This window comes from Typopeltis vanoorti, chromosome 9 (genome assembly GCF_054136105.1).
Source record: "Typopeltis vanoorti isolate ZY-2024b chromosome 9, IOZ_Tvanoo_1.0, whole genome shotgun sequence".
NCBI lineage: Eukaryota > Metazoa > Arthropoda > Arachnida > Uropygi > Thelyphonidae > Typopeltis > Typopeltis vanoorti.
Window position 1 is genome coordinate 41,263,717 of NC_143557.1, and position 9,716 is coordinate 41,273,432.

Consider the following 9,716-nt stretch of genomic DNA (forward strand, 5'->3'; position numbering starts at 1 on the left):
TGCCTTAGAAGATAGAAACATAAGATCTGATAATGTTGGCGTCTTGACAGGTAATAGACTGATTTGGAGGAAAATTGTAGATAGGAAGTTAGTAATGATGTAAATTTTTCATTTATTACTATCATAACCTGTACACTCCTTGAGGGTACATGGCAGGAATTTGATGATGATGATGATTATAGCTATAAAACACTAGGCCAAGTTACCATTTCTTTAAGCACCTCAAGATGAGGTTTTCAATCTGCAAGAACTTTTGGAAAACATTTTGCTGCCATATGCCTTATATTGTGATTTTCGTTAAAAGTTTGTTTTCTTCCATGTATCAGATGAAATGTTTAAGACTTTGGCCACTGAATTATATTCATTTTTAAAATAAGAGTACTACTCAGAATTTTCCACATGCAATTCTCATTTATCATTTCTGTTGTCGTTTCACCTTCTTTAAAATAAAACTTAATGGCTGGATGCTGCATTTCAAAAAATCCCTTTTTAAATTTTTTGAATGAATGATAAACATTCAGTGAAAACATAGGAAGGAGCAATTGTTGTGCAAGTCAAATCAACATGAGTGCAGTTTTCTCTCCTCACTATTGGATTTACATTTTATGTTGTGAATTTTACATTATGAAGGCAGTTCTTGTATTTAATGGTCAAACCTTACCTGCATACTCCAGTGAGGTTACATTGGCACTTTCTCTTATATAAGTGATGCATTAAAGGTTACCATCTTGCACATTCATGAGCAAATTTCAATCTGTAATTCATGTTCAAACATTTATAAACTGGACTCTATAAATTAATAAGGTCCGATTTATAAATTCATGACAGTATACTGAACAGTATTAATTTCGATTCTACAGAATGAATTCCATTCATTATAAATGGATATAATTCTTCAAATATTTGAATATGCTAAATTATATGATAAATCACAGTTAAACATTTTGAATGTGTAACTGCCTTGTGAAATGTAGTACCATAAGTATTGTTAAAGGTGGAGATAAGTGGCATGTACATTCCTTCCATATCGTTCATCCAGACTGCGCGTGTTAACATCTATAGTCATATAATACTATCATGGATAAATGGCATGCATCTTTCCTGTTGCTCACAACATTAAATTAAAGATACCAAGAAATTATATACTTGATTTAATCCTTTATCCAAGTGTAAGCCTATTCATATGTTTGCACCTGAAGGTAGTTTCAGGACTGTGGCAACTTATGGTAAAGGTGGTATGACTTCACATCACTTGCCTCCTCAATGAAGGTTGAAACCGGTCTGGGTAGTGACCCTTCCCATAATGCATAGCATTATACATGTCTGCAAGGAGATGTGCTTTGCATTATGGGATACTAAGGCAAGTGATGTGAAGTCAATGCCACCTTTACCACGAGTTGCCCCAGTCCTGAAAATACTTCAGGCGCAAACTTTGTTTGCTTACACTTGAATAAAGGATTAAACAAATATATTTCTTGGTATATTTAATTTATAGCATAATCAAGTGAAAAAACCTCCAACAGCTCACAACATTAGTATTTTTATGGTATATATATATCTTAATTATATACATATAAGATTGTTATTATTATATGACTCACTGTCGAAGGTCACTTTGCTATCATATATCCACTCAGCTATATTCCACTGAAATGTATTGGTGTTAATTATTTGTGTTGTCCAGCCTGTTTATCATTTTTTTTTATGATGATCCCACACTTGAAAGGTCATGGGCCTTCTTTCTCCAGGTAAGGAAAAAGAAATAGCCTATTCATATGTTTGTTAATGAGTTGAGAAAAACAGTAGGAGGTTGTTTCAAAGAATTGAGGTGGATAGAATGAAAGAAGATGATGGGAAGTTTGATTGGTATTTTGGAGTTGGACAGTGTATGGCTGTTGGCCAGTGGCTGTTCTGTTAATTTGATTTAGGAGGAAAATAGGAGCAATATCCTGGATTCCTTGTGGTGGGGGGGGGGGGTCCAACCTTGCTATATAAGATTGGCTGGCTCGCCTTAGAAAGGTTCCTCTCATATTGTGATAAACTTTGCACCAGTAATTACAGTGGTACTCAGTATATTTAAAAAAAGTTATTTTTTTGTTTGAGAAGGATGTGACATTATGTTTCTATAATGCTGTGTACACAAAGATATAGGCTCTACATTATCTATATTAAAGAGTTTCACTTTCTGTTGAAGTAGTGGAGACTGTTCAGTAATTAGAATAAGATATATTTCTATGATATCAGATCTGGATATTGATCTGGAAAACTGGAATGTTACTTTCTGTTGGAATTGGAGGTGTTAGTTGATAGGGAGTTGAAGTTTAGAGGTTAGTGGCTAAAGCAACTCATCAGATTAGTTAGTTACTGAGAAAATACCCTGATGAACAGAGACAAGCAAGTTATTATACCTCTTTATCCAAGCCTTGATAAGATCCCATCTCAACTACTGCACACAGATCTAGTCAACCTGGGTTTCTTGGCAATGAGGGGAAGGTGGAGAGGATCCAGAGAAAAGTGACCAAGATGGTATGGAATACCATTATTAGCATGCCATATAAGTAGGTCTACAGAATGAACCTTAGAGGACAGGTTGAAGATTTGTGGGTTACAGAAATTAGTTGACATGTGGAAAAGGGGTGATATGATTGAGAAATACAAATTACTCAAGGGTTTTTACAAGATTAATACAGAGGAAATTTCTCAGAACAGGTGAGAGAACTAGGCACCAGGATGGTACCTAGTTTTCCAACCTGTTCCCACAAGGTACTGGTACCTGTCACCTACTGAGGTTAACTCATTGTGTGAGGCCATACTATTCCGACTATCAAATGTATTTTTTTGTCTATTAATTGCATGTATTCTGACTGGTTTACTTATTTTGCTTTCAAACACATAAAATTAACTGTCTCCATACAAAATTAACTAACTCACCTTCATTTGAAAAATTCCTCATATTATGACAAGATTCAAACTCAAGTCTTTTCATTCTAACTCATACTGCAGACAGCTCATTTCTGCTATTGATAACTGGTTCTGTGGATTTTTGAAATGGACTATATGCAATTCTTGTAGATAAACTTATATATTGGTAATATATAATTGTCAGATTTTAGGGAAGGACAAAAAAAAAAAAACTTCCAACAACATATACTTGAATATTAATTAAAAACTTTAATTAATACTTCCTATTAATAGACAAAAAGGACAAACAAGCAGGGCAGGTAATATCAGGATGTCTGAACATAAGGACAATGTCCAGTTCCACCAATAAAGTCACTCAGGACTTGCTGACCGTGCTTGGACAACTGCCACAAAATATGCTGGAAGAAAGCCACTTTACTCCACTGCACCAAGTATAAATATGAGAGATTATTCCTGGAATCAGCCTCAGCTCTAAAAAAAACTCCCAAAATCTCAACAAATTTAGATGCATGAGACTGTCCCAAATATGGGAAGCTTGCATTCTACGAACATCAGCCCAAAAGCCAAGACAACCCAATTTAGCCCACTAGGGGGCACCTTTCAGACTTTAGGACCGACTTCAGTTGTTTTCTTCAGCCATATTTGCTTAGTGCCTGCGTGCTCATATCATTATTTTGTAATCCCTGAAGATAGTAATGTAACATTACCGAAATATAGTAAGTATTAATTAAAGTTTTTAATTAATATTCTAATATACATTGTCTTTCCCTAAAATCGGACTGTATGTGGATTGTGACACCTGCTGCTTATGTTTCTGTACAGTAGGAAATTTTTTTAATATGAATCCTACCCATTGTATACTTTAATACAGTGTTTCTCAACCTGTGGTCTATGACAGTGGGACAGGTGGTCTGCAGGCAGACTTGAATTAAATAAATATATATTTTTTAATTATCCAAACAAAACAAATTAAAATTAAATAAGTAAAAATTATTGAAATTAAATGGAGACTTAAAAAAAACCAACAAATAGCGGCAGAATGTTCATTCCATGTACATAGCTGCAGAATGACGAGTAATAAAGAAGGGTGAAGTGAACAACAATATGGTTTTATTGCTTCTGTGTTCCCTTGCTGTTTTTTCAGATTTGAAGTAAAGATGTGTTATCCACATTTCAACCAACTGCTTGTTGTTTATTGATTTTTATTATTGAAGGATTTTCTCCTTCAACCATGGCTCAGTATATCTTCAGAAGTGCTAAGTGATACTTTGACAAAGTGCGTCATGAGTTAACCCCAGTATTTATATATTTTTCGGAAACGTTTTTTAAAAATGGAAAAGGGCTTAGAACTACGACTTTGAAAAGAAAAGCAAATGAATCAGGTGATGCTAATCCTAATTAACAGTAGAAATTAAAATAGAAGACACAAGCAGTTCAAAGAAATAGGAAATATAACAGTTGATATTTGGAATTCGGGTTTACCTGGTGTGGAGATGAAAGTACAGAAACCTGAATGTGTTTCGTCTTATGAAGTGTTGTTGAACGAGTGCATGAAACCTGCAAAACTCCAACTGCATTTAGAAACTAAACATTGTGATTGAAAAATAAGCCAATTGAATTTTTTCAGCAACGCTTAGGGACATTAAATCATGGGAAAGATATACTTTTGGCCATGGGTTCGATTAATAGCAAGGCACTGGAAGCATCCTATCTCTTAAGTTTGTGCATAGCGAAAATAGGTAAACCTCATTCTATTTGGAAAAATTTACTACTTCCAGCTATAAAAGATGTGGTAAAAACTATGTTTGGCAACAAGTTACTAAATGATGTTGATTTGATTCCTCTTTCAAATGACACTGTCAGTTGCAGAATTAATGATATGGCAGGTGACGTAGGGTCTGAGTTAATCAAAAGAGTTAAGAAGAGCCCTTGTTATGCATTGCAAATAGAAGAGACTGTTGATGTTACAAATAATGTGCAGTTAATATGCTACGTAAGATATGCACATGATAACATTCATGACGATATTCTGTTTTGTAGAACTTTGTCATCCCAAACAACTGGAGAAGAAATATTTCACACTCTCAATAATTACATAATACACAAAGGGATCCAGTGGGAAAAATGTATGGGCTTCTGTTCGGATGGAGCTCACGCCCTTACAGGCAGGCACAGTGGGGTTGTTTCTAAGGTCTAGGAAGTAGCTCCAGATATAAATTGGGTACATTGTTTTATACATAGTGAAGCGTTAGTCTCCAAAGGAATGCCACCAGAATTTGAAACTGTGCTATACAATGCTGTAAAGCTAGTTAATTTTATTAGGGCTCGACCATTAAATAAATCTCTGTGATGAAATGGTCATTGAATATATACATCTTTTGCTTCATTCTGAAATTCGCTGGCTTTAACAAGGTTATTTCAGGCACGAAATTTTTTACTGTTTGTAAATGAACGTAATTCTGATTTTGCATCACTCCTTGTTGATGAAGCATGGTTCTCAACACTATCCTATCTTTCAGACATTTTTTTCAAAATTAAATGAACTGAATCTCTCCCTTCAGGGAAATTCTTTAACTGTTATTGATGCCTATGACAATAAAGGCATCCGAGAAAAAACTGGTGCTATGGATTAGTTATGTAAAAGACAGACAATTTGCATCTTTTCCAACATTGAAATCCTTTTTAGTGGAAAATTATATTTTTGTTGATTCTGAGTTTCTGGAAAGTGTTTGTGACCACCTCAAAACTCTGAAATGGAATTTTGAAACATATTTTCCGAATATTTTCCGGGGTGCTTAAGGGTCAAAGCTGTATAACTGAGAGGAGACCTCCACATAGCCTTTAAAGGAATGCGGAGAACCGACCAGGGCTTCTGACCTAATGTCCAATCCTCACCTTCTCGTGGTGCACCCTGTTGGGTATCTACTTTGATACTGAACGAACGAGGATGGGCTGGCAATTTGGGATTTAGCCGACCAAATTGTATTCTTATTGGTTAAACCAAAATAAAAAATGATGGTACAACATGACAAAATTTCATGCCGGCTGGGGCGTCGCCCGGTTAAACAAGGCCCCCGTTGTTTTCACCAGGGAACCAGGGCGAACAGCGAAAAGTCAGCTACTGGAACAAATCTGAAAACAAACCCCAACTCAACATCACCAGAGTTAAAGATCGGTACTATCAACGTAAGAAGCCTGAATGGCAAAGAAATGGAGCTAGCTGAGGAATTAGATAAGTACCAGATCGACATAATAGGGGTGACTGAAACAAAAAAGACCAAAACTGGTGAGATCTTTCTGAGCAATAAATACAAAATGTTATATTCAGGCAATAACAATCAAGGAAAAGAAGGAGTAGCCATAGTATTCAACACAAAATACGAGGCTAATCTTCTTGAATGGCAGTCAGTCTCAAGTAGAGTAATGTGGGCAAATATGAGAATGGGGAACTGGACAATGAGACTTATTTGTGCCTATGGTCCCACAGAAGGTTCTACTAAGGTAGAAGTGGAGGAATTTTTTGAGGCTTTAGAAAAAGCAACTGACACAATGAAAAAGGAAAAGTTGGTCCTTGTTGGGGATCTAAATAGTAGAGTAGGAAATGATTGTGAGACATACAAAAATATTTTGGGAAAATTTGGAGAAAAGAGCAAAGCTAATAATAATGGCAAATATCTGTTGGATTTCTGCTCAGGACATGGACTGGTTATTACTAACACCATGTTCCAACATAAAAATGTGCACAAATTCACATGGAGAGAAGAGGCTAGGAATAAGAAAAGTCTCATTGACTATGTTATTGTTGATAGTGATGTTTTCTCCCTGGTGCAGGACACCAGAGTGTACAGAGGATTTGAAATTGGAAGTGATCACTATTTAGTCTTGAGCAGAATAAAATTGAATTTCATATTGAAAAGAATAACATGTAAGAAAGTTTTAAAGCGAATAAAAGTTGAGCAGCTCTCAGATGTAAACTGTAGACTAAAATACAGAAATATTATTGAAAAGAAAATGAAAGAGTTTGAGAACAGGAATCAAACCTTGGAGATTCAGTGGCAAACTCTGAAGGAAACGTTGATTGATTCTGCCAGAGAGGCATGTGGTGAGGTTGTGTGCAAAGATAAAAAAATCAGAACTCCCTGGTGGACACAGGAAGTTAAAGAGGCAGTGAAGGAAAAGAAGAAAGCATATCAAAAGTTCCTGGCAAATAAGTCAGCTTTTACTCTTACAGAATACAGAGACAAATGTAAAAAAGCTAAACAGTGTGTAAAACTAGCTAAACAAAAGTCATGGGAGGACTTTGGCAAGAATATAGAAAATAAATATCAAGAAGGTGGCAAAATATTTTGGAGGTTGTTGAAGAAGCTTAGGAATGGAGGAAAGAGTGCCGTAAAAGGAATTAGAGATGATAAAGGTGAAATGAAAACAGGAGAAAAAGATATCCTTGAAGTATGGAGTAATTACTTTGAAAAACTGCTAAATGAAACAAGCAGTGATGACAGCACAGTGATAAAAAACACTGACCAGGCATACAGTCAGGAATACATATCCATACTTGAAGTAGAAAAAGCCATCAAAGGCTTGAAATGTGGAAAGGCAGCAGGAGTAGATGATATTCGACCAGAAATGCTGAAGTATGGTGGTATAAGAGTCTTACTGTGGCTGCACTGCATAGTTCAGAAAGCCTGGACAGAGGGACGAATTCCCGATGATTGGAGTAGAGCTCTCATAGTACCCATATATAAAAAGGGAAATAAAACTGAATGTGAGAATTACAGAGGTATTTCCCTACTGAATGTTCCTGGCAAGATCTATGCAAGTATACTTGAGAAACGGTTGAGAAGAATTGTGGAAGAAAAGCTTGATGAAGAACAAGCTGGATTCAAGCCAAATAGAGGCTGTCAGGATGAGATCTTCACTTTACGACAAATAGTCGAGAAAGCATGGGAATATAACAAACATCTGTATTTAAGTTTTGTCGATTTGGAAAAGGCATATGACAAGGTGCCAAGAGAGAAGCTATTCAATATGCTACAGTTATATGGTGTCAATGGGGCATTATATCAAGCAATACTTAGTCTTTATTTGAGTTGTGAGTCAGCAGTTAGAATTGAAGGAAGTACAGTAAGATGGTTTAATGTTAAATCTGGTGTGAGACAAGGATGTACATTATCCCCTCTGTTATTCATTATCTATATGGATCACATTATGAAGGAATGTGGTATTAAACCTGATATCAAAATTGGAGATGTTAATGTCAGCTCTTTGCTTTATGCAGATGATGTTATACTTCTAAATAAATCCGCTACAAGTCTGCAAGATTCTCTGACTAAATTGAATAGCTGTTGTAATAGATATGGTATGAAGGTCAGCAATAAAAAGACAAAGACAATGAAAATAGGCAGAATCATTGAAAATGTCAACTGTGTTGTGAATGGAGAACCTGTGGAACAAGTAAAACATTTCAGCTACTTAGGCACAATTTTTACTGAAGATGGTAAACTAAATATAGAAATAGACAACAGAATCAGCAAAGCTGGTATCGTGGGAAGTCAATTGAATAAATTCATATGGAATAAGAAAGAAATTAGTCGGAACACTAAATTAGCTGTATACAAGACTGTGTTCAAACCAATTTTAACTTATGGATCTGAGAGCTGGGTCAGAAGTAAAACACTTGACCAAAGACTAGAGACCGCAGATATGAGAGTCCTGAGAAAGATTAGGCGTGAACAGATGGCATCAATGGCAATATCATATTAAAAATGAGGATATTAGGAAAAAACTTGACATTGTCAGCATCCAGGAATGCGTTAGCAGAGCTAATCTCAGATGGTATGGTCACTTAAATAGAATGGGAGAGGAAAGATTAGCAAAACAAGTGTTCTCTGCCAGGTTGGCAGGAAAACGACCCAGAGGAATACCAAGATATAGGTGGATTGATACGGTACAAAGTGCCTTAGACGATAGAAATATAAGATCTGATAATGTTGGAGTCTTGACAAGTAACAGACTGATTTGGAGGAAAATTGTAGATAGGAAGTTAGTAATGATGTAATTTTTTCATGTAGTACTGTCATATCCTGTACACCCCTTGAGGGTACATGGCAGGAATTTGATGATGATGATGATTTTCTGAATAACTTTGATGAGAAATTTCTGTGGGTTCTTGATCTGTTTCAGGCTTACGGTCACGAGAATGACCTTTCGTTATAGAAAAAAGAACAGTTAATTGAGCTTTCAAGTGATAGTGCTTTTAAAATGCAATTCCGTGATCTTGGTTTGGCTCAATTCTTGATCTCACCTTCAGTGAGAAGCAAATTTCTTGAATTATCTGAAGAAGCATTGAAAATCGTCATGCAATTTTATACAACCTATCTTTGTGAGAAAGGATTTTCATCGCTCCTTCAAATAAAAACAAAATACAAAAATCGTCTTAGTGTGTGCCGATCTTCGACCGAACTTGACCAATATTGAGCCAGATATACAGCAACTCTGCAAGGGCCAAGAAGCTCAACCATCTCATTAAAAGTAAACAGTAACATAATTATACATACATTAACGTAATTATATTATTTATTTGTTTAATAAAAATTAAAACTTTGTTCAATGATGATACACTTTTAATCGTTTACTTCCAATTTAATTAAGTTTAATTCGCTCACCTACTAGGCATATACTTAATCAATTTATTATTAGCAAGTGTTTTATGGCTGGCAGAGCTGTCATTTTGCAGAAAAATATCTGGATCTTGACTGGGTGGCGGTAGAGGGCAGGAAAAACAGCTGATGGCT